At 41.2% G+C, this 25,390-nt stretch overlaps 1 long non-coding RNA gene across 1 annotated transcript in view; it reads left to right on the forward strand.

Annotated features, from left to right (window-relative positions):
• The first annotated feature begins 1,624 nt into the window (after positions 1–1,624).
• The window catches only part of LOC148152160 (uncharacterized), a 71,789-nt gene continuing 48,023 nt past the window's right edge, over positions 1,625–25,390 (forward strand). Inside the window, exon 1 of the long non-coding RNA XR_015758632.1 lies at positions 1,625–1,875. This is a non-coding gene — a long non-coding RNA (uncharacterized LOC148152160). The remainder of the gene's footprint in view (positions 1,876–25,390) is intronic.

Genomic DNA, 25,390 nt, shown 5'->3' on the forward strand with positions numbered 1-25,390 from the left:
GTTCTTGCCGACCAGATATCCTAACCTAATCTAGTTCCATTTGCCAGCATTAGGCCCATAATCCTCTAAACACTTCCTATTCATATACCCATCCAGATGCCTTTTAAATGTTATAATTGTACCAGCCTCCACCACTTCCTGTGGCAGCTCATTCCATATCCCACCACCCTCTGTGTGAAAAGGTTGCCCCTTAGGTTTCTTTTAAATGTTTCCCTTCTCACCCTAAACCTATACCCTCTAGTTCTGGACTCCCCCATCCCAGTGAAAACACCTTGTCTGTTTACCCTATCCATGCCCTTCATGATTTTATATTTCTGTATGTACTTATGGATTTTTTTACAAATAAAGTATATTTTTGCAAAAAATTTCAGTTAGAAACAAGACAAGATTAATTAGAGAATTTATTCTTGCGATCCTGCAGAGAAAGGAGCTAAATGATTCGTTAGTCTTTGATAAGTGGTTAAGGTGTTTTCTATTAATAATTTTTGACATAATTTACAAATTGGTGGTAAAATTTTAAAATCTATGTACAAGACAACATCAGTAAATGAGTAACATAAATAAATAATTAAAACTCATGAACTATGGTAGTTATGATGATGTGTCAAGGCTGTAATGTATGGGATCTCCTGGATTCTGATTCATAGCAACTACATCTTCAGTAAGTGTGTGAAATTCATGCAGCTTTTTGTCAGATTTTATGAACTGGAGACTGAACCACAGATGCTGTGATGCATCAGGAAGTTATTGGAAAAGTACTCCACTTGAGCATAGTGTTTCCTCAACATCTCCTATGGAGTCTCAAAGACTTTGTCTATTTATCCTATTCATGCCCCTCATAATTTTGTAAACCTCTATAAGGTCACCCCTCAGCCTCTGATGCTCCAGGGAAAACAGCCCCAACCTGTTCAGCCTCTCCCTATAGCTCAGATCCTCCAACCCTGGCAAAATCCTTGTAAATCTTTTCTGAACCCTTTCAAGTATTACAACATCTTTCTGATAGGAAGGAGACCAGAATTGCACGCAATATTCCAATAGTGACCTAACCAATGTCCTGTACAACCGCAACATGACCTCCCAACTCCTGTACTCAATACTCTGACCAATAAAGGAAAGCAACCCAAATGCCTTCTTCACTATTCTCCACGGCAATGCCTCTGCCCATTAGAGACCTCTTGTCAACTACTGGCACTTTCTTCTCTGACAGTTTAAATGTTGGTTTCCCCTTCCATTGACATTCTTGCAAATTGTTTTGATAATTACACAATGAAAGTTTCAATAAAATTTGTCTTTCCTCAGCAACACTCAAGTGCTACCAACTGAATATTTGAAAGGCGAATATAAATTATTCTGAACACTACAAAAGTACTGTTGAAAATTAATTCCCAAATTAGACAGACAACAAAGGAGTATGATTCCTTCTCAAGGGATAAAAGGTCAGAGCTAATATTATTTAACAGCATGTACTGTACAATAACACATAACACGACAAATCTATTTCAGCACTGGTGTGATGCCAAGTATGTAGGCTGCACATCCCAATGACTGGTGGATCATATCAAACAGCACTTCCCTTTCCCTTTGCCTATTTGCAATCGGCAGATTATGGTGCATTCAGTTAACATGTACTTGTAAAACTCAGAATACAATGTTTAATTACTGAAAAAAGAATAGTTTTGAGGAAGTTTCTTGTCTTGCACTCTTAGGACATTTGCAAGAAATATTAATGTAAAGGGGAACAATATTTCATAATGCAAGAGAAGAGAGTGGATCACTTGGCAAGTGGACACTGATTGGTCGAGAAATTCACATGGAAAATCAGTTAGCTAACTGAGCTAACAAACCTTGTACTAGACAGAGCAGCCTTATGGTCTGGTAAGACTATGTTGACTTTACCTTCCCCACATATAAGTTATGGCACAGTAGGAGACATTTGGCCATTTTTAACAGTTGTAGATCAATATAAAGATTGCATTTGATTTTATTGTAATTACTGTGATGGTGATGCTGCTAAAGTAGATTTTCTATCCAAAAGGGGATTAGTAAAGCATTTCTCTTTCCAAGTCAGTCAGCTAAGTAATAGGTGAATTGAACTTTATTTAGCATTGCAGTGTGATACTGCTGTGGTGTGGGCCAACCTGACTGGGTAAATTATTAAAATCTTTCAGAATGCGTTATGTAGGAACACTCAAAGTGAATTAATTTATGTGTTACATAAGAAAATTTAGACTTAACTGTTTATCCCAGTCTTGTTGTCTGATACCTGTTTATTGGTAAAAGGTGTGTTGGGGCAGGGGATAGATTTATTTGGTAGCATGATCTCATATGGTGGCATCTTTTGATGCAGCAGAGTCAAAGAAGCCCTTGTCATTCTTGTGGGTGAGAAGATGTCCTTCTTAAGGGTAGCTACGGATGGTCAATAAATACTGGCCAACCAACAACACTCACATCCCACAAATGAATAAACAAAACTTCTGTGTAGCCTTGATTGGCTATTCCACAAGAATGCTCTGATTGGCCAGAATTCCACAAAGGTGAGCCAGTGCAGATGATTGTGGCCCAGTATAGGACAGCCAGTGTGGAAGAGTGCAGTCCAGTATGTGTGAGTGGGGCCCTGTGAAGGAGAGCCAGTGTGGATGATTGTGGTAGACCCACCATATGTGAGTGCAGTCCAGTGTGGGACAGCCAGTGTGTGTAAGTCGGGTCCAGTGTGGGACAGCCAGTGTGTGTGAGTGGGGTCCAGTGTGGGACAGCCAGTGTGTGAGTGGGGTCCAGCATGGGACAGCCAGTGTGTGTGAGTGGGGTCCAGTATGGGATAGCCAGTGGAGGTGAGTGGGGTCCAGTGTGGGATAGCCAGCATGGGGGAGTGCAGTCCAGTGTGTGTGAGTGGAGTCCTGTGTAGGAGAGCCAGTGTGGACGATTGTGGTCCAGCGTGGGAGACCCACTGTGTGTAAGTACAGTCCAGTGTGGAACAGCCAATGTTTGTGAGTAGGGTCCAGTGTGGGATAACCAGTATGTGTGGCTGGGGGTCCAGTGTGGGATAACCAGTGTGTGGGTAGCCTCCAAGACTGAGCCGATCAAAATGTAATATCTAAATCTGTCGGTCAATTCCTAAGCATCTGTATCCCTCTACTACCCCCACCTACTCATGCATTTATCCAGACACATCTTAAATCAATGTACCGTGCCTGCCTCTAACACCTCTGCTGGCAATGCATTCCAAATGCCCACCACTCTCTGTGTGAAGTACTTGCCGCGTGTATCCCCCTTAAACTTTTCACCTCTCACCTTGAAAGCGTGACCTCTTGTTATTGAATCCTTCATCCTGGGAAAAAGCTTGTCTCTATCCACCCTGTCTATACCCTTCATGATTTTGTAAACCTCAATCAGGTCCCTCCTCAATCTCTTTTTTTCTAATGAAAATAAACCTAACCTACTCAACCTTTCTTCATAGCTAGCACCTTCCATACCAGGCAACATCCTTGTAAACCTTATGTGCACCCTCTCCAAAGCGTCCACATCCTTTTGGTAATGTGGCGATCAGAACTGTACACAGTATTCTAAATGTGGCTGAACTAGTGTCTTGTACAATTTTAACATGACTTGCCAGCTCTTATACTCAATATCCCATCCAATGAAGGCAAGCATACTGTATACCTTCTTGACCACTCTATCCACCTGTGCAGCAACCTTCAGAGTACAATGGACTTGCACTCCCAGATCTCTCTGCTCATCAACTTTTCCCAAGGCTCTGCTGTTCATTGTATAATTCACTCTAGAATTAGTCTTGCCTAAATGCATCACCTCACATTTGTCTGGATTGAAGTCCATCTGCCACTTTTCCGCCCAACTCTCCAGTCTACCTCTATCCTCCTGTATTCTCTGACAGTTCCTTCTGCTTTCTGCTACTCCACTAATCTTTGTGTCATCTGAAAACTTGTTGATCATACCAACAGTGCCCTCTTCCAGATCATTTAAGTATATTACAAACAACATTGGCCCCAACACTGACCCCTGTAGAACACCATTGATCACCTTTCTCCATTTCGAGAAACTCCCTTCAACTACTACTCTCTGTCTCCTGTTGCTCAACCAGTTCTTTATCCACCTAACTAGAACACCCTGCACACCATATAACTTCACTTTCTCCATTAGCCTACCATGGGGAACCTTATCAAATGCCTTACTAAAGTCCATGTATATGACATCAACAGCCCTTCCTTCATTTATCAACTTGGTCACTTCCTCGAAGAACTCTATTAAGTTGGTAAGGCACGATCTCCCCCGCACAAAACCATGTTGCCTATCACTGATAAGCCCATTCTTTTCTAAATATAAATAGATCCTATCCCTCAGTACCTTCTTCAGCAACTTTCCCACCACCGACGTCAGGGTCACTGGTCTGTAGTTACCTGGAATATCCCTATTACCCTTCTTGTACAGGGGGACAACATGAGCAACGCTCCAATCCTCCGGCACCTCACCTGTATTTAAGGATGCCACAAAGATATCTGTCAGGGCCCCAGCTATTTCCTCTCTCACCTCCCTCAGCAACCTGGGATGGATCCCATCTAGTCCTGGGGATTTGTCCACCTTAATAACCTTTAGCCTACCCAACATATCTTCCCTACTTATGTCAACGTGATCCAGACTAATCAAACTTTTATCTCTAATCTCAACATTCATGTTCCACTCCTCAGTAAACACTGATGCAAAGTAATCATTCAGAATCTCACCCATTCTCTCAGGTTCGACACACAGCCTTCCTTCATTATCCTTTAGTGGACCAATCCTTTCTCTAGTTACCCACTTGCTTCTTATGTAAGAATAAAATGCTTTGGGATTCTCCTTAATTCTGCTCGCTAAAGCTATTTCATGACCCCCTTTAACAAGCTTGATTCTTCAGCAAGACATGTCCTACTCTTCCGATATTCTTCCAGGACTCGTTCCATTCTTAGCTGCCTAGACCTTATGTACGCTTCCCTTTTCCTCTTGGCTAGTTGTACAATTTCTCCTGTCATCCACGGTTCACGAATCTTGCCCTTCCTATCCTACCTAGCTTGGCTAGGTGCTAGCTAGAGGTGCTAGCTAGAGAGAGGAAATAGCTGGGGCCCTGAAAGATATAAACGCTACTGCAACACAGCTACGTTTAAACTAAGTAGTGGGGGGGAGGGGACAAACTGGATGTTTAAGAAGGAAATTGGAGGGAAAGTTAGAACAAGGGAAGTCAAGAAAGACAACTGTATCAATGAGGCAGAAAACTCAGAAAGGGATCATGCTGGAAGGTTGAGTGAAATAGGAGTTGATGGGAAGGATGAGGGCAGTAACAAATTAAAAATACTACACATGTATGCACGAAGCATTAGAAATAAGATGGATGAGCCTGAGGCTCTTTTGGAAATTGGCAGATACGATATTGTGGGGATAACTGAGACATGGCTTCAAGTGGACAGGGCCTGGGAAATGAATATTCAAGGATACATGCTATCGTAAGAACAGACTGACGGGCAGAGGGGGTGGGGGTGGCCATGTTGGTAAGGGATGATATTCAGTCCCTTGCACGGGGGGACCTAGAATCAGGGGATGTAGAGTCAGTGTGGATAGAGCTGAGAAATACTAAGGGTAAAAAGACCCTCTTGGGAGTTATCTACAGGCCCCCAAACAGTAGTCTGGATGTCGGATGTAAGTTGAATCAGGAGCTGAAATTGGCCTGTCGCAAAGATGTTACTACAGTTGTTATGGGGGATTTCGACATGCAGGTAGACTGGGAGAATCAGGATGGTATTGGACCTCAAGAAAGAGACTTTGTGGAGTGCCTCAGAGATGGATTCTTAGAACAGCTGGTGCTGGAGCCGACCAGGGAGAAGGCAATTCTGGATCTGGTATTGTGCAACGAACCAGAATTGTTCAGGGACCTCGAAGTGAAGGAGCCATTGGGAAGTAGTGACCATAATACAATAAGCTTCAATCTGCAATTTGAGAGGGAGAGGGTACTATCGGAAGTGACAATATTTCTGTTGAATAAAGGGAACTATGGATCTATGAGGGAGGAGCTGGCCAAAGTTCAATGGTGCAATACCTGAGCAGGGATGACAGTGGAGGAACAATGGCGGGTATTTCTGTGTATAATGCAGAAGTTGCAGGATCAGTTCATTCCAAAAAGGAAGAAAGATCCTAGGAGGAGGCACGGGTGGCCGTGGCTGATGAGGGAAGTTAAGAAACATATAAAGTTAAAAAAGAAAAAGTATAACATAGCAAAGATAAGTGGGAAAACGGAGGACTGGGAAGCTTTTAAAGAACAACAGAGGATTACTAAGAAGGAAATACGCAGAGAAAAAATGAGGTACGAAAGTAAACTGGCCAATAATATAAAGGAGGATAGTAAAAGTTTTTTTAGGTATGTGAAAGGCAAAAAAATGGTTAAGACTAAAATTGGGCCCTTGAAGACAGAAACAGGGGAATATATTACGGGGAACAAAGAAATGGCAGAAGAATTGAATTGGTACTTCAGATCTGTGTTCACTGGGGAAGACACAAGCAATCTCCCTGAGATTGAAGGACCTGAACTGAAGGAAATTTATATTTGCCAGGAATTGGTGTTGGAGAGACTGTTAGGTCTGAAGGTTGATAAGTCCCCGGGGCCTGATGGTCTATATCCCAGGGTACTGAAGGAGGTGGCTCGAGAAATCATGGATGCGTTGGTGATTATTTTCCAGAGTTCCATAGATTCGGGATCAATTCCTGCAGATTGGAGGGTGGCTAATGTTATACCACTTTTTAAGAAAGGTGGGAGAGAGAAAGCAGGAAATTATAGACCTGCAGAAAATTATAGGAATCAGTACTGGGACCACAGCTTTTTACAATATATGTTAATGATATAGAAGATGGTGTTAGTAATAACATTAGCAAATTTGCTGATGATACTAAGCTGGTGGCAGAGTGAAATGTGAGGAGGATGTTAGGAGATTACAGGGTGACCTGGGCAGGTTAGGTGAGTGGTCAGATGCATGGCAAATGCAATTTAATGTGGATAAATGTATGGTTATCCACTTTGGTGGCAAGAACAGGAAGGCAGATTACTACCTAAATGGAATCAATTTAGGTAAAGGAGCAGTACAAAGAGATCTGGGTGTTCTTTTACACCAGTCAATGAAGGTAAGCATGCAGGTACAGCAGGTAGTGAAGAAGGCTAATAGCATGCTGGCCTTCATAACAAGAGTGATTGAGTATAGAAGCAAAGAGGTTCTTCTGCAGCTGTACAGGGCCCTGGTGAGACCACACCTGTGTGCAGTTCTGGTCTCCAAATTTGAGGAAAGACATTCTGGCTATTGAGGGAGTGCAGCATAGGTTCACGAGGTCAATTCCTGGAATGCCCGGATTACCTTACACTGAAAGGCTGAAGCGACTGGGTTTGTATACCCTTGAGTTTAGAAGACTGAGAGGGGATCTGATTGAGACATATAAGATTATTAAAGGATTGGACACTCTGGAGGCAGGAAACATGTTTCCGCTGATGGGTGAGTGCCGAACCAGAGGACACAGCTTAAAAATACAGGGTAGACCATTTAGGACAGAGATGAAGAGAAACTTCTTCACCCAGAGAGTGATGGCTGTGTGGAATGCTCTGCCCCAGAGAGCAGTGGAGTCCCAGTCTCTGGATTCATTCAAGAAAGAGTTGGATAGAGCTCTCAAGGATAGTGGAATCAAGGGTTATGGAGATAAGGCAGGAACAGGATACTGATTAAGGATGATTAGCCATGATCATATTGAATGGAGGTGCAGGCTCAAAGGGCAGAATGGCCTACTTCTGCACCTATTGTCTATTGTCTATTGTCTTTGCTTTCAATGGGACATGCCTATCCTGTACTATCTTTAACCTAAATTTGAAAGCCTCCCACATCTCAAATGTGGACTTCTCTTCAAATAGCTGTGTCCAATCCACATTACCGAGCTCCTCCCTAATTTTGATATAATTGGCTTTGGCCCAGTTTAGTACTCTTCCCTTAGGATCACTCTCTTCTTTATCTACAAGTGTTCTAAAACTTACAGAATTGTGGTCACTGTTCCTAAAGAAATCCCCCATCACCACTTCTACCACCTGGTTTGGCTCATTCCCCAGTACCAGGTCCAATATGGCCCCTTCCCTTGTTGGACTATTGAATACTGCTCTAGAAAACTCTCCTGGACGTTTCTTACAAATTCTACCCCATCCAGGCCTCTGACACTAAGTGTATCCCAGTCAATGTTGGGAAAATTAAAATCTTCCACCACCACTACCCTATTGCCTCTATATCTTTCCATAATCTGTTTGCCTATTTGTTCTTCTACCTCACGCTCACTGTTGGGAGGCCTGTAATACAGCCCCAACAATGTAACTGCATCCTTCTTATTTCTCAGCTCCGCCCATAATGCCTCACTACCAAGACCTCTATAGTGTGCTCCTTTAGCACAGCCGTGGTATCGTCCTTGACCAACAATGCAACTCCACCCCCCTACGTTACTTACCTCCCTGTCCTGTCTGAAGCGTCTATATCCTGGAACATTTAATTGCCAATCATCATGCCCTTCCTTCAACCAAGTCTCTGTGATTGCAATAACATCATACTCCCAGGCACCAATCCAAGCCCTAAGTTCATCTGCCTTACACATTATACTCCTTGCATTAAAGTAGACGCATTTCATGCCAACAGTGTTTTTTGCACTCATCTGCTCTCTGCCTACTCTTCCCTTTATTAATGCTATCTTCGCAATTCTTACAGTCTCCAGTCTCCACCTCACTGCCTACTTGTTTTCTCTTCTGGTTCCCGGCCCCCTGCCATATTAGTTTAAAACCTCCCCAACAGCAGTAGCAAAAACTCCCCCAAGGACATTGGTTCCAGTCTGGTTCAGATGTAGACCCACCATTTTGTAATAGCCCCACCTTCCCCAGAACCGGTCCCAATGTCCAACAAATCTGAACCCCTCCCTCCTACACCATCTCTCAAGCCACGTGTTCATCCTGCCTATTTTTTCATTTCTACACTGGCCAGCACGTGGCACTGGTAGTAATCCCGAGATCACTACCTTTGAGGTCCTCCTCTTTAACTTCTCTCCTAGCTCCCTGAATTCTTCTTTCAGGCCCTCATCTCATTTTCTACTTATATCGTTGGTGCCTATATGCACCAAGACAACTGGCTGTTCACCCTCCCCTTTTAGAATGCTCTGCAGCCGACTCTGCAGTCTGTGTGAATGGTGCCCAGTGTGGGTAAATGGGGTCCAGTGCAGGAGAGCCATTATGGGACACCCACTGTGTGTGAGTAGAGTTAAGAGTGGGACAGGCAGTGGGCATGAGTGGAGTCCAGTGTGGGAGAGTAGGGTCAAGTGTGGGAGAGTGGTTAAGTGTCAATGTGGGAGAGAGGGTGGGGTCAATGGGTGGAGGTCAGTCAACTAAGTAAATGTGAATTCATAATTTAAAAGTTTTCAAGTTGTTGTGACTTGCCAAATGGTGGCTCTGTGGTTAGCACTTCAGCCACACAGCACCAGGAACTTGGGTTCAATTCCACCTTTGGGTGACTATCTGTGTGGAGTTTGCACATCCTCTTGGTGCTCTGGTTTCCTCTTGGTGCTCTGGTTTCCTCCCACAGTCCAAAGAAATACAAGTTAGGTAGATTGGCTGTGCTAAATAGCCTTATAGTGTCCAGGGTTGTGTAGGTTAGGTATATTAGTCTTGGGAAATGCAAGGAAACAGTAGGGGTGTGAGTCTGGGGGGAATCTATTTGAATGGTCAACGTGGACTCGATGGGCCAAATGGCCTGCTTCCACACTGTAAGGATTCCATGATTTAATGAAACTATTTATAAAGCAAAAAGAATTGCTATGCGGAGTGTAAAAATGTCACACTGATTTAACATAAGTGCCCTTCATGACTGAGAAAATATTGATGGACCAGAGTGGGAAGCAACTTGCTTGTCATTTAATTTGTGCTGTACCTAACTGGTGTGAGACTACTTTACTTGATGCAGTAATGGCTATGTTGTCTCCTGTAACATAACAAACTTCAGTGTGGAGTACCAAAGTAAAATCATATTGGATTTGAAACATTAGACCTGTTTTTCTTTCCTCAAATGTTGCCAGATCTGCTGAGCTTTTCCAGAATTTTCTGTTTTCAATTTAGATTTCAGGTATCTGTAGTATTTTGCAGTTATGTGAATATCAGGGTATTCAAAAATCTAACAGACAATTATTAAATCTTATGTACAAACATTGCATTCCTCAGATACAGAAGTGTCTGTGCTGATATTAGAATATCACATAACAGCAGAGGAGTATGTGATATGCTACAGGTGATCCAAAGTGAGGCGGAGTATGACATCTTTATACTCTGAGGTGACTTGTCATGATACAGTGCTGATACCATAAGCATGGCATATAAAAGTATAAATGTTAACATACGACATAACACAGCACTAACCTTTACCTGGAGTTCAGGTAGTGTGCATCAGAAGTAATTTGTTCTGGGAAATATTTTAGGAAATTTTGTTAAATTGAAAGATTATGTAAGTGCAAATATTTATATGTAAGTGCGGGTCAGGAAAGCTTTTAGGTAAGATCCCAGCACAGCTATTTTGTTTATTTGTCAAGTAAGCTGAATGCAGTTTTAACCATGAGTTTCTCAGTTTTTAAACTTGTTATATGGATTAAAAGAGCTCTGGCAGCAGCCAGCACACTTGTCATCACATGCTGTTGTATTTGTCACTTATGAGTTAAACATTAAATGAATGGTAGCTTTTCTCTTGTTAGGTAATTGAATTGATTAATTGAAAGCAGGTTATTGAATTAAAAGCAGGGAGCAATTTCAAAGTAATAAAGTCAAGCTTTGATAAATCTACATTTAGGTTCTTAAATGGACCACTTGATATAATACCTTATTGAGCTGAATGTTTCTGCGTGATAGAACTAAAGGCTGCCAGGTGCCTGCCATTTATCACCAACGATCATGCCAATTCTTTGCAGGTTGACATTGTTCACAAAGCAGTGCACAGGCCAGTGGCGACTGAACTCACAGCTGAGAGAGACTGCAATGTAAGGACTACAAAGCAAACACATCAAAAGTTGTGTGTAATCTCAGTCACTGTGTAACCTCAGACAAAATATTGAGAGAATTTGGAACATTGTTTAGGAATTGAAATGTCCTCTGTCATGGATCATTTGCTTACATTTATGTATTTAAATCCAAATATTTAAATGTCAGCAGACTTATAGTTTTTTAAGCTATGTGGTCTGATATTTTAGCTTACAAAACCAAGCAGAGATTATATAGAAGAGAAAGAAATCTTACATTTGTAAATTGAACTCTTCTGTAGAACTTGCCTCTCTCAGATCAAATTTCCAGTGTTTGATAGTTTTTCTTCTATTCGTGTCTTTCATGTTTACTGAATATGTATCTATTAAAAAATGAGTGTAAGCAAGTCTGTGGCTAACACAGACAGTTCAGCTGTCTCCTCCCATGAATAATGAATGTTTGAATTTCTAGGTAAACTCAGTGTCTATACATTGTGGTTAAATATTGTGGTTTTGTGACCCCAGTTATTACGCCTCATCACAAACAGGCTTATATTATTATGAACTAAACATGAGATTAATGTAAACCTCTCAATTGATCAGAAATAACCCCCAAGGTTAATCAGTAGATTGCACTTTGGGATATTGTTCTGGGATCCATTTTACAAAGAAATATTAGGGCAATGGAGAAAAGATTTACTGTACATAGATAAACATAGAACTTTTGTCTCCAGAGGAGGTCTGTCTGTGTCCTGGGAACTGCACGATTGGCAGAAGACTTAGCAGGCTTTCGATAGATGATGAGACAGTGTGGGTCTCTCACCAGCTCTTCGGCTATTAGCAACAGCTTCCCAGTCAATAGATGATCCCACCATTCCCATGTAACCGATTTATTCGACATGTCTTTAAAATGTCTATTCTATGCTTCTGTCTCTAGCCTTCAGCTGCTTTTGAATATTTATTGTCACTTGCATTTTACAGTGAATAATACAATAAAATACAGTGAAAAGCTTTAACAGTTGCCACAATCTGGTGCCATTTTGAATAGTTTAAGAATAACAAGGATAAAAAGGTGGAACTTCTGATAACTAAACTAGAGTGGTAAAGACATTACTGAAGGAAAGTCCTGAGCCCTGAGCTGGGTCATTAATGACTCCTCCACTGCCACTACTCTTCCACTGCCTGCTAAAGCTGGAGTCGCCACTGCACCATCCCTTCATCGCTGAGACCACCTTGCTGCGTCAATGTCAATGCTGGGTCCTGTGCTGAACCCACACTCGCCCCACAACCAGGAGTCTCCAGCTCCACTGCCACCTTGATGATAGCCAGGCTTCCCAGATCTGGGCATACCATACTGCTGCCATTGCCTTGCCAATGCCAGGAGTACCTACTCTAGGCCAACTGAAACCAGGGATCCCTAGCTCCAATGTCAGGCCAGGCCCCCACAGCTGTCTCACCAAAAGTCCTGCTTCAGCTGCCCCCTCCCAACCGAGAAGCAGGTTGCTGACACCGCCATTTTGAAAAGTCCACTACTGCCACTGCTGCCTCTGATCACTGGGGGAGCTTTGCTGCTGCCATCAGACCTGAATGCCAGGAGGGTGTCCCTGCTGCCACCATGAGGAGCCAGGTCTGCCACTGCCTTGAACTACTGCGAGGAGCCTCCATTCCATGCCTAGCCCGCTGTAGCTGCCATAATGAATTCCCCGACCAACCCGCCTCAAAAGGCTTCAAAGAAAATAAAAACAGAAGAAAAAATGAAAGAAAAAGAGCAGAAATAACAAGAAAGAAAAGAAAGCATGCGGGTGTGGATGAGCCTCAAGCAAGTCGCCACAGACAATTCTGTTACTCCACTGCACTGCCATCTTGAATCTTATCAGATCATAGTATCTCCATAGTGTGGGAACATGCCACTTGACCCAACAAGTCTACATTGAGCCTTTGAAGTGCATTCCACCAAGACCCATCCTCCTATCCTATTCCCTTGCATTTCCTGTGGGTAATACACCTAACCTACACATCCTTAAACAGGATGGGCAATTTAGCATGGCTAATTTACCTAGCCTGCACATCCTTGACTGTGGGACGAAACTGGAGCATCCAGTGGAAACTTGCACAGACACAGGGAGAACGTGCAAACTCTGTACAGGCAGTCACCTGAGAGTCGAACTGAACCTGGGTCCTGGTGCTATGAGCCACTGTCCTGCCATTTGTTTGTTTAGTTTTGTTTTGCAGTTTGTTTATGTTTCTACGGAATCCACGCCTAAGCTTAATAAATCAAGTATAGTGAGAATCAATAGTAAACAGACACATATAAACAAGCACAAAACAATTGAGTATGACATCAATCATCAGTTAAAAGAAATAGTATAAATCTGACATAAAAATAGAAACTCCAAAATGCACAAAACTAATCCATCAACACAAGAGTAAAAAATGTTAATTGCTTGGGTATCACATGAAGAAGCAGTACCTGATACATTAAGCTGTCATCTTTATCGAGATTCGGAGGGCTTGAAACATATTCCAAACCATTTGTTTTTATCAAGTATTTTCAATTTTTAATAAAAAAGTAAAGTTGGTCAGAGCATTGAGTACAGGAGTTGGGAGGTCATGTTGCGGCTGAACAGGACATTAGTTAGGCCACTGTTGTAATACTGTATGCAATTCTGGTCTCCTTCCTATGGAAAAGATGTTGTGATAATTGAAAGGGTTCAAAAAAGATTTACAAGCATGTTGCCAGGGCTGGAGGATTTGAGCTATCGGGAGAGGCTGAATAGGCTGGGGCTGTTTTCCCTGGAGTGTCAAGAGGCTCAGGGGTGACCTTAGAGAGATTTATAAAATCATGAGGGACATGGATAGGATAAATAGACAAAGTCTTTTCCCTGGAGTGGGGGAGTCCAGAACTAGAGGGCATAGATTTAAGATGAGAGGGGAAAGATATAAAATGGACTTAAGGGGCAACCTTTTCACGCAGAGGGTGGTGCGTGTATGGAATGAGCTACCAGAGGAACTGGTAGAGGCTGGTACAATTACAGCATTTAGAAGGCACCTGGATGGATATATGAATAGGAAGGGTTTGGACAGATAAGAATCAAATGCTAGCAAATGGGCATAGTTTCGGTTAGGATATCTGGTCAACATGGACGAGTTGAACCGAAGGTTATGTTTCTGTGCAGTACATCTCTATGACTCAATGACTCTATTTAACTTGCCTGAAGCTGCAGTTACCAAAAATGATTTGATAGTGCAGCTATGCATTTACATTTTGTTTTTGATCTCTATCTTTTCAGATGAATTTAGCAATTCACCTCAATGCACTGATACATCACAACTTGTGTTTCTACCGGACAGGATATTTGTGGTAGCTCACGTAGCAGGTTGTTTATTCAGTTCTTTTACTGAGTTGGGACTTTTCCAGACACATGTCTGCCAATCACGTTTATAGAGAGAGCGTGATGCAAATTTTCATTCTGTTCTTTGTTATGGAAGGTCATTTCTTGCCAGTTAAAGGTTTTTAAGATAACGAAATTGTTAACCTTTGCATTCCTTATTCTCCTCCAAAGAGGGAGTATAGTTTCACCAGTGGAATGGAATTAGGTTCTGATAAAGGTCTTGTGTTGGAGCTGGATATAACAATGTCATTATTTGTTTTGGTATTACCCAACTTCTGGTACCATGTGCCATTTCACACATGCATTGACGTTGTTGATGAAATTCCAAGGTTTTGTTCTGGATCACGAAAGGTAGGGCAATTGCCAAGGTGCCAATTTGGAATGTTGACACAATTCAGGCTTGGAGAGGAACTCTGCTGAAAAAAGTCCAATTTGTGGTGAAATTTGAAATAATTGCAAGAAGAAAACAACTGCCAGAAGGAAAGGGAAGTGCAGAGATTGAAATAAGAGTCAGGGCTTTCCATGGGGGCTTCATGATCCTGCTGTAAGTTTAAGTGAGGGTCAGAAGCTCACATTTTGAGGGACCAGTCACTCACCTGATTCCCCCAGTTTGGACATTAAGAGACCAGTGCTGGCTGTCATGTTAAGGCTGGGGGATAGTTATTTTAAACTAGGTGACCAATAGGAGCATAAGCAATGAAAAGGCAATGACCTAGTGGTATTATCGCTGGACTGTTAATCCAGAGACCCAGTAATGTTCTGGGGATCTGGGTTTGAATCCTGCCAGACAAATGGTGGAATTTGAATTCAATTAAAATTTGGAATTGAGAGTCTAATGATGATAATGAAGTCAGTGCTATTTGTCAGGAGGAGGGGGGAGCCCCTCTGGTTCACTAATGTTCTTCAGGGAAGGAAACTGCCATCTTTACCTACATGTCTGGCCTACATGTGTGTACAGGCCCACAGCAAAGCGGTTGACCCTGAACTGTCCTCTGGGCAATTAGGGATGGGCAATAAATGCTAGACTAGTCAGTGACACTCACATCCTGTAAATGAATAAAAAAAATTGGCAAATAATGTCAGGTTCATGCAGGAGAAAGTGAGGACTGCAGATGCTGGAGATCAGAGCTGAAAATGTGTTGCTGGAAAAGCGCAGCAGGTCAGGCAGCGTCCAAGGAGCAGGAGAATTGACGTTTCGGGCCCAAAACGTCGATTCTCCTGTTTCTTGGATGCTGCCTGACCTGCTGCGCTTTTCCAGCAACACATTTTCAGGTTCATGCAGGAGACTGGACACCATAAGGGAAGTTCCTGAAAATGATTTCATATTTTAAAAAGTGAAAGGCCTTTGCTGACATGGTGGCCCTTGGCTGCTGCTCAAGCTCAGTTCAGGGAAGTTTCCATTGAATGTAATTGAATATTAAATGTAATTCCTTTGCTCAAAAAGGGAGTGAGAAAGAAAATGGGAAACTTCGGGCCAGGTAGCTTCACAACTGTGACAGGGAAGGTGTTAGAGCCTATCATTAAAGACCTATTAATAAAGTTCTTTGAGGAAATAACATGTGCTATGATGAAAGGGCACCTGGTGGATTTCCAGCAAGCATTTAATTAGGCTATTGCAAACACTAAAAACTCATTTAGCATGGATAGTAGATTGGCTAACAGGAAACATAATAAGTCATAAATGTATTAGAGTCATAGAGATGTACAGCACGGAAACAGACCCTTCGGTCCAACTTCTCCCTGCTGACCAGATATCCCAACCCACCTACCAGCACCCACCCCATATCCCTCCAAACCCTTCCTATTCATATAGCCATCCAGATGCCTTTTAAGTGTTGCAATTGGACTAGCCTCCACCACTTCCTCTGGCAGCTCATTCCATACACGTACCACCCTCTGCATGAAAAAGTTGCACCTTAGCTCTTTCCCCTCTTACTCTAAGCCTGTGCCCTTTAGTTCTGGACTCCCCCACCCCAGGGAATAGACTTGTCTATTTTTCCTATCCATGCCCCTCATGATTTTATAAACCTCTATAAGGTCACCCTTCAGCCTCTGATGCTCCAGGACAAACAGCCTATTCAACCTCTCCCTATAGCTCAAATCCTCCAACCAAATCTTTTCTGAACCCTTTCAAGTTTTACAATATCCTTCCGAGAGGAAGGAGACCAGAATTAGACACAATATTTTAGAAGTTGCCTAACCAATGTCCTGTACAGCCCCAACATGACCTCCCAACTCCTATACTCAATACTCTGACCAATAAAGGAAAGCATACCAAACGCCTTCTTCAGTATCCTATCTATCTGTGACTCTACTTTCTAGGAACTATGAACCTGCACTCCAAGGTCTCTTTGTTCAGCAACACTCTGTAGGACCTTACCATTAAATATATAGTCGCACTAAGGCTTGCTTTCCCAAAATGCAGTACCTTGCATTTATCTAAATTAAACTCCGTCTGCCACTCCTTACCCCATTGGCCCATCTAATCAAGATCCCGTAGTAATCAGAGGTAATCTTCTTCGCTGTCCACTCCACCTCCAATTTTGGTGTCATCTGCAAACTTACTAACTGTACCTCCTATGTTCACATCCAAATCATTTATATAAATGACAAAAAATCATGGACTCAGTACCGATCCTTGTGGCACTCCATTGGTCACAGGTCTCCAGTATGAAAAACAACCCTCCACCACCATCCTCTGTCTTCTACCTTTGAGCCAGTTCTGTATCCAAATGGCTAGTTCTCTCTGTATTCTATGAGATCTAACCTTGCCTCTCATGGGGAACCTTGTTGAATGCCTTACCGAAGTCCATATAGATCACGTCTACCACTCTGTCCACATCAATCCTTCTTCAAAAAGCTCAATCAAGTTTGTGAGACATGATTTCCCACACGCAAAACCATGTTGACTATCTCTAATCAGTACTTGTCTTTCCAAATACACGTACATCCTGTCCCTCAGGGTTCCCTCCAACAACTTGCCCACCACCGATTGACAAAATATTCTGATTGACAAAATATATTATGAAGTATACTATAGGGATTAGTGATGGGTCTTTAACTTTTTGCAATGTATACAATGGATGAAAGGACTGAAGTTTGGTTGCTAAATTTACTGATGAGACAAATATTGTTAGAAATGTGAATTGTAAAGAGAATATGAGGAAGTTACAAAGGTATGTGGATAGGTAAATTGTGTGGGAAAAGATCTAGTAAATACAGTATATTGTGGGAAAATGTGAAAGTATACACTTTAGTAGGAAGAAACGAGAAGAGGCATATTTATCTAAATTGGGAGAGATTCCAGAGCTCTGAAATGAAGAGGTATCTGAGTATCCTGGAGCATTGGTTAAAAAAGGGCACTTTGCAGTTTCAACAAGTAATTAGGAAAGCTAAAAGATTGCTTATTGAGAATGAAATTGAACACAAAAATAGGGAGGTTATGCTTCAGTTATGGAGGGTATTGGCCATATCTGGTGTTCTCTTTACAGCATTAATTTGTTTTTTGATGAAAGATGTAAATGCATTGTAAACAGTTCAGACAAGTTTTACCAAATAATGACTAGAATGAGTGGATGGCCTTATGAGACAAGTTTGAACTGGTCAGGCTTGTCTTCACTAGAGTTTTGAAGAAGAATAGGTTACTTGATTGAAACATATATGATCTTGAGGGATATTGACGGGTTGGATGTGTAAACGGACTTTTGCTCTTGTGGGAGGATCTAGAACTAAGGGTCACTGAAAAATAGGTATCATCCATTTAAAACAGAAATTAGGAGAATTTTTCTCACAGAGGATTGTCAGAGGATTGTGGACTGTCTTCCTCAAAAGGTGGTCATAGAGTCATAGAATCATACAGCACAGAAATAGACCTTCCAGTCCAACTCGCACATGCCAAACAGCTTTCCTAAACTGAGGAAAAAAATTGTTGGTTTTGCAAAACGGAGTGAGTCAAAGTTGAGAGAGAATCTTATTAGAGCGCACAGCTTGGGCTTGCATATATGTTGTCCTTGTGTGTTCACTCTCACAAACCTTTGTCCTCAGGGAGAATAAGTATTGGAGAGCCTTTTTATAAAAAGTGTAAAACTTCTCTAACATGTTGTTTCGAGTATATATTTGAAGTTAATCATTTATTAATGCATAATTGCATCTATATTCCTGTTCAAATTTACAAAATGATGCATTAAGTGGATGAGGAATATAATTTTCCTACTTCAATTAAAATGCATGCATAGGGACCTTGAGACATTATTTGGATAGTCTGAAATTCGGATAATTGATGTTTAGATAACCGAGATTGTTCTGTATACTGATAAAATGCCATGGACATTTTCTTGATCCTAGCTGCCAAAGATATTTCATAATCTTTGCTTTCCTAATTCCATTTTTAAGCAATTTGAAGGATCTCCCCTATTTTTAATGAATTGTACTTGATACATGCTTCCTTCTTTTTCTTTACAAAACTCTCAGTATCCTTTGGTATGCGGCGTTCGCTGGACCTGCTGCCCTTTTCCCTTCCCATATGTCTTTGAAACTTAGTGAGTTATGATTACTATCCCCACAATGCTCAATCACTGAAATTTCAACCACGTGAAGTTTCATTCCATCAGTATAGGACTAGCACCACCCCATCTCTAGTTGGAATGTCTATGTACTGGCACACAATGTTCTCGTACATACCCTTTAAAAATGCCATCCTGTCAGATCCTTTCAAACTAAGGCAATCCGAGTTAATGTTAGCAAAATTGAAGTGCCCTACAACTATAATCGAGTTTCTCTCATACTTTTTTGTGATTTGCCTACAAATCAGCTCCACTCTATCCCTTTGAATGTTTAGAGGCCTGTAGGATAAATCCAGCAAGGTAATTACCCCTTTTTTAAATTCTAAACTCTACCGAGATGGCCTCATTTGAAGACCCTTCTACATTGTCCTCCCTTATTACTGTATTGATGGTTTCTTTTATCAATAATGCAATGCCCCCATCACTCTCACTGCAATGCCCGCATCACCATCCCGCCTGAAACTTCTATACCCTGGAATGTTGAATTACTGGTCCTGTCCTTCCTTCAACCATGTCTTGGCGATTGTAATATCATATCACCACATATTAAACAATGCATGTTTGTACAGCCTGAGTGGGATTAAACATACAGGCTATGTTCTTTATAAGCTTTTCTGAATTTATATAGAGAAGAACAGCATTGGAGTGGAAGGAAAAGTACTTTCTAAGCAAGGAATTTACCACATCTAAAACAAATATATTTTTGATGTGTCACAATTGGTAGCTTTGTAACCCTAAAAAGGTCCCAAGCATTTTAATGTGAAATGAAAACTATACATGTGCTGACCTAAGTTCAGACTAAGTCCCAGTCACAGTGCATTTTGACAAATTTGAAGCTTGCAACCATTATGATATGGGTTTTACAATATTTTGCTCAATTAGTGTCAGGTGTAATGGGAAATAAATTTCATAGCTGAAAATGTGTTGCTGGAAAAGCGCAGCAGGTCAGGCAGCATCCAAGGAGCAGGAGAATCAACGTTTCGGGCATGAGCCCTTCTTCAGGAAATAAATTTCATGACAATGAAAAGTGCAACCCACACCTCAACTGTTTTCACAAGGATGCATCAATTTTGTACTGCTCATAACCTCTAGAAGTGAAAGTTGAATCCAAGTTACAAATGAAATTCTTTTCCACGAATCATAATGGCTACAACTGAGCATTTGTTCTTAATATTAGGAAAACACAGTTTAGTAAAATAAAAGAAATTTCTACAATAAGCATCCTATTTAGCAACCATATCAAATCTTTCCAAAGGACAATGTCAAGTTTCATATCTATTATCATTACACTTGTTTGACATCTTAGAGTTGTATAGAATGAAAACAGACACTTCAGTCCAACTCAACCAGATATCCCAAATTAATCTAGTCCCATTTGCCAGCATTTGGCCCATATCCTTCTAAACCCTTCCTCCTCATATACCCATTCAGATGCCTTTAAAATATTCTAATTGTACCAGACACTACTATTTCGTCTGGCAGCTCATTTTAGGTCCCTTTTATATCTTTCTATTCTCACCATATACCTATGCCTTCTAGTTTTGGACTCCCCCACCCCAGGGAAATGTCCTTGGTTATTCACTCTATTCATTGCCCTCATGATTTTATAAACCTTCAAAAGGTCACCCCTCAGCCTCCAACTCCAGGGAAAACAGCCCCAGCTTACTCAGCCTCTCCCCATAGCTCAAATCTTCAATACCTGGCAACACCCTTGTCAATTATTTTCTGCACCCTTTCAAGATTCACAACATCTTTCATATAGCAGGGAGACCAGAATTGAATGCAATATTCCAAAAATGGTCCGACCAATATCTTGCACACCTGCAACATGACCTCCCATCTCCTATACTCCATGCACTGACCAATAAAGGCAAGCATACCAAACAGCTTCTTCACTAACCTGTCTACCTGTGACTACTTTCAAGAAACCGTAAACTTGCACTCTAAGGTCTTTTTGTTCAGCAAGACCCTTTGGTAAGATTTGTCTTACCAAATCTAACATAAAATGAGCTGAAATTTCCTCCTACAAAGCATTGGGAAACCATTACCTTCAACTGCCAGCAGAAAGCTCCATTCTGTACTCATCACCTCCATCCCTGTCCCTGTCCATAGACCATGGGGTGACCAAATCATTTCCCACCTTGACAGAGTTGAACTTCCAGTCCCATATCTGTTCTATCACTAAGACAGCCTACTTTTACCTCTGTAATATTGCCTGTCTCAGATAATTTGCTGCTGAAATGTTAATTTGTATTTTTGCTACATCCAGACAATTCCAACCTTCCGTTGATCAGCTCTTATCTTGTAATTCCCATACCTTGAACTAATCCAAATATTTTCTAACCATATCCTCGTGCACATCAAGTCCTATTCATCCATCATCAGCTGTGTTTGCTGACCTAATCCACAAAAACATTATATTTAAATTTCTCTTCTTATTTTCTAATTCTTCCATATCCTCATCTCGGTCTATCTCTGAAATCACAAACTCATTCAACATACCTGTGTTCCTCCAGTTAAGATGCCATATAAATGCAAGTTGTTGTTGAAATCACATTTCCACCCAAAATGCAGTCTGTAACTACTTGAATTGCACACTGTTCAAAAATGTAATGACACATCTTGATCTAAGCAAGTTGACATTTAGGTTTTAATCTCATACAGAACAGAGGAGGTGAGGCATTACCTCAGAAAAAGCAACAACTCAGTTGTTTATTTTCCACAATTTAATGCAAGCAGAGGAAAATGCTGAAAAGATTTTTGTTTGAGCATATTTTATGTATTTTATTTTGTTGACGAATGAGCCAGAATTTGCTGTCCAAGTATCAAGCAAGGCTAATAACAGTCCCTGTTATTTATGGATAAATGGTACAGCAAGCTGAGCAGCTGACGTGCAATGGAATGAGAACATCTAAAGATTGCTGTTTAGTGATGTGATGCTCTGCCATTAGCTTTGTAAAAAATTGCATCTCTTCTTCCTTTCCTTTAGAAATGTGTCCTTTATGCTGATTAATTTCCCATTAAACTCACCATAGAACATTAAGTGTAGTTATTAATAGTGTAAGCAAAGATTTGCTAAGTGCTAATGATTGCTGGTACCAAAAATTAACCATTATAAATCATGAATCTTATTCTTTCAGGATTTTCTTTTATTCGGAGAATTTTTAAAAAAAATCACGTTCTAAGTTTCATAATTTTTCTTACTTTTCCTTTATTTTTCATCATCTCTCTATTCCTCCCTCTTTTTGTTTTACCGTTCTTGATTTGACATTGAATTTGGTTCAACCCCTTCTTAGTCGTATTTCCTAAATGTTAAATCTCATTGAGGGTACCCAGCTTTCTCTTGTTTCAGATACCTTGTTCCCTCACAGTGTTTTTATCAGCTTATACTTTACTCAACTTGATGGACAAAGACTTTTAGTGCTGAAGAGTGCAGTGATCAGTCATAACAAATGGCAGATTGTGTTAAATGCCTTGATATAATGCCATGTTAAATTAAACTTAACAGAGCTGTAGCAGCGAACCCAGATAGCTGTGCGTGACAGATTGCATTAAAAAAATTGCTGTAAAATGCAATAAGGTGATAAGCCTTCGTGGGATGTGGCATAGTTCAGCATTTATTAACTATCCTTAGTTGCCCTGGGGAGGGTGGCACTGAGCTATCTTCTTGAACCACCACAGCCCATGGCATGTAGATCTGTCCATAGTGTTGATAGGAAGGGAGCTCCAGAGGTTATGATCCCAGCTGATGCTATTAGTGCACATGTTTGCACAAGGGTCCAGATGTTCTTGAATAACAGAACTCTTTTTTTAACAACAAAAGAATTAAAAGTCAAAAACAGTTTCCATCTGCCTCCCAACACTTAGCTGACTCTTCCCTGTTCATCTTCCCTTGATTGTGAATATATCACAGTTCCTTTCCAAGGCAGCTGGTATGAATTTTCAGAATTCCGATAGCAGAATTTTTCCCACTTGTGACAACTTGAAGAGCACAACCTCTCACAGGCTGCAAACTCCCAGAATTAACAATGCTTCGGCTGGGGTAACTGATTCCCCTGAACTAAAACCTGACTCCAGTCTGGAGCATACCAATAGGAAATAAAGGAGTGAGAGATAAATTAAACAGTTATTTGGAGTAGCAAACACAGAATGCCGGAGAAACTCAGCAGGTCTGGCAGCATCTGTGGAGAGTGAAATAGAGTTAATGCTTTGAGTCTGGTTTAAAAATAAAGATGCCATTTTCCTAAATTTTCACAAGTTCTGCCTCAGTCTTCCTTAGCATCCTACTTGGCAAACACAAAACGATCTTTTCCTCTGCATTACACAGCATTGGCTGTTTTAGATTCCTCTCTCTGGATATCTGAGTCTGAGAATGTGCATTCAGGAACACCAGCAGACCATCCTTTATGTCAAGGTGTGAAAACAGGCACTTGAGTTTCTATCAATTTCAGCCTCATCCCCATGATAATTAAATTGCACAGGCCTGTTGCCAGACAACATTTTGCATATTCTCACCATCCTCCATTCCATTTTTTACCTGAGAACCATAGAAAAAAGACCCCAGTCAATCTGTCATGCCAGTGTGGTCACAAAAGGGAGAGAACAGGCATCAATTCCTATCCTACATTCTAAGCAGCTGGTCCAAGGCCTTGCAGGTTCTAACATTTCAAGAGCAGGTCCATGTCCCAAATAAATCAGTTGAGAGTTTCTTCCTCTAACACCAAATCACCAGCAAATTCTCTAAGTTCTATCACTTCCTCTACAGTTCTGACGAAGAGCATTATGCCTGAAACGTCAACTCTCCTGCTGCTCGGATGCTGCCTGACTTGATGTTCTTTTCCAATGCCACATTTTTCAACCCTCTCAATATCCTTCTGTTTATTATGCATATTAACTAGCTTTGGCATCCCTAAATGCATTATCTTACACATCTGCAGATTGAATTTCATTTGTTATTTTTCCACCCTCTCAACCAAACCACTGACATCATTCTGGAGTGGACAACCACCTTCTTCACTATTAACTACATGGCCAGTTTTGATGACATCTGCAAAATTCCTAATCAAACATCCCACATTTAAGTGCAAATCATTCATACATACAGCAAATAACAAGGGACTCAACACTGAACAATGCCACTGAAAACAGTTTCCCAATTGCATAAAATATCCATTGACTATTATTCTTTGTTTCCTATTGGTAAGGTAATTTGCTTCTCCTGGCTGGGAAATCTAGAAAATGGGTCACATTCAGGAAAAGGGGCTGATCATTTAGGATTGAGATGAGGAAAACCTTTTTGCTGTGACAGTTATGAATCTTTGGCATTATCAGCCTCAGACAGATGTGCACATTGCAGCGGATCAGCCACGATTTGATTAACTGGCAGATCAGGTTTGAGGGTCTATATGGTCTACTTCTGCTTCACTCTCCCATGTTCTTAATGCTCCTTGAAATAGCAGTCACAGACACATGGCACACTTTCCGTGCTGCATTATTCTTTGACTCAATGGGAGAGTAATTTCATGACTAGCAATACAACAGAAGAAGAAATGAAATGAAAATAATAGTGGCTGTCAACAGCCACTCAGTGAGATGTCAGTATGACATTTTTACTTGAATAAATTAGGTTATCATTGTTGTAAACTCCTCAAATAGGGAGACCTTATATTTTGCACGCAGGCGTGCCAATTGCGGCCTAATATCAGACATATTTTTAACAAGACTATGATCAAACAAAACTTCCAGCTTGATTTGTTGTACATTGCCCCCCTCACCAACCCTCCTTGATGTGCTACTGACTGTCTGGAGCCTCTGCAGCCTAGTCTATGTGTCTCACTCTCTGATAACTTCAAGGCGTACAAGAGACGCTAATGAATGTTTTTCAAAATCTTCACAGAAAAAATGAACTTGAGGTCAGAGACTGGAGTAACAAAGAGGCATTGTGAATTAGTACATTCAGATGAGGCTGACATGCTCATATTTGAATTGAAATAATTACCTCCTGCTCAAATATCTGCTATGGACTCCTAAAAATCCTCAGCTTTTTCAACAGATTCCACGAAAAATCTAGCAGTGTTCTGAAGAAGTGTCAATCCGGACTTGAAATGTTGCCTCTGTCTCTCTCTCTCCACAGATGTTACAAGACCTGCTGAGTTTCTCCAGCATTTTCTGTTTTTGCTGTAACCTAGGGGCTGGGATGTTCCCCACTGTACCATTAACATCAAGCCAGAGGATCAACCCTGGTTCAATGGAGAGTGCAACAGGGCCTGCCAGGAGCAGCACCAGACATAACTAAAAAAGGAGTCAGTCTGGTGAAGTTACCAAACAGGACTACTTGCATGCCAAACAGGATAAGCAGCAAGTGATAGATAGAGCTACACGATCCCACAACCAGTG

Source organism: Chiloscyllium plagiosum, unplaced genomic scaffold, assembly GCF_037043375.1.
Source record: "Chiloscyllium plagiosum isolate Xiang-an unplaced genomic scaffold, Cpla_swu_hap1 HiC_scaffold_1, whole genome shotgun sequence".
NCBI classification, from domain to species: domain Eukaryota; kingdom Metazoa; phylum Chordata; class Chondrichthyes; order Orectolobiformes; family Hemiscylliidae; genus Chiloscyllium; species Chiloscyllium plagiosum.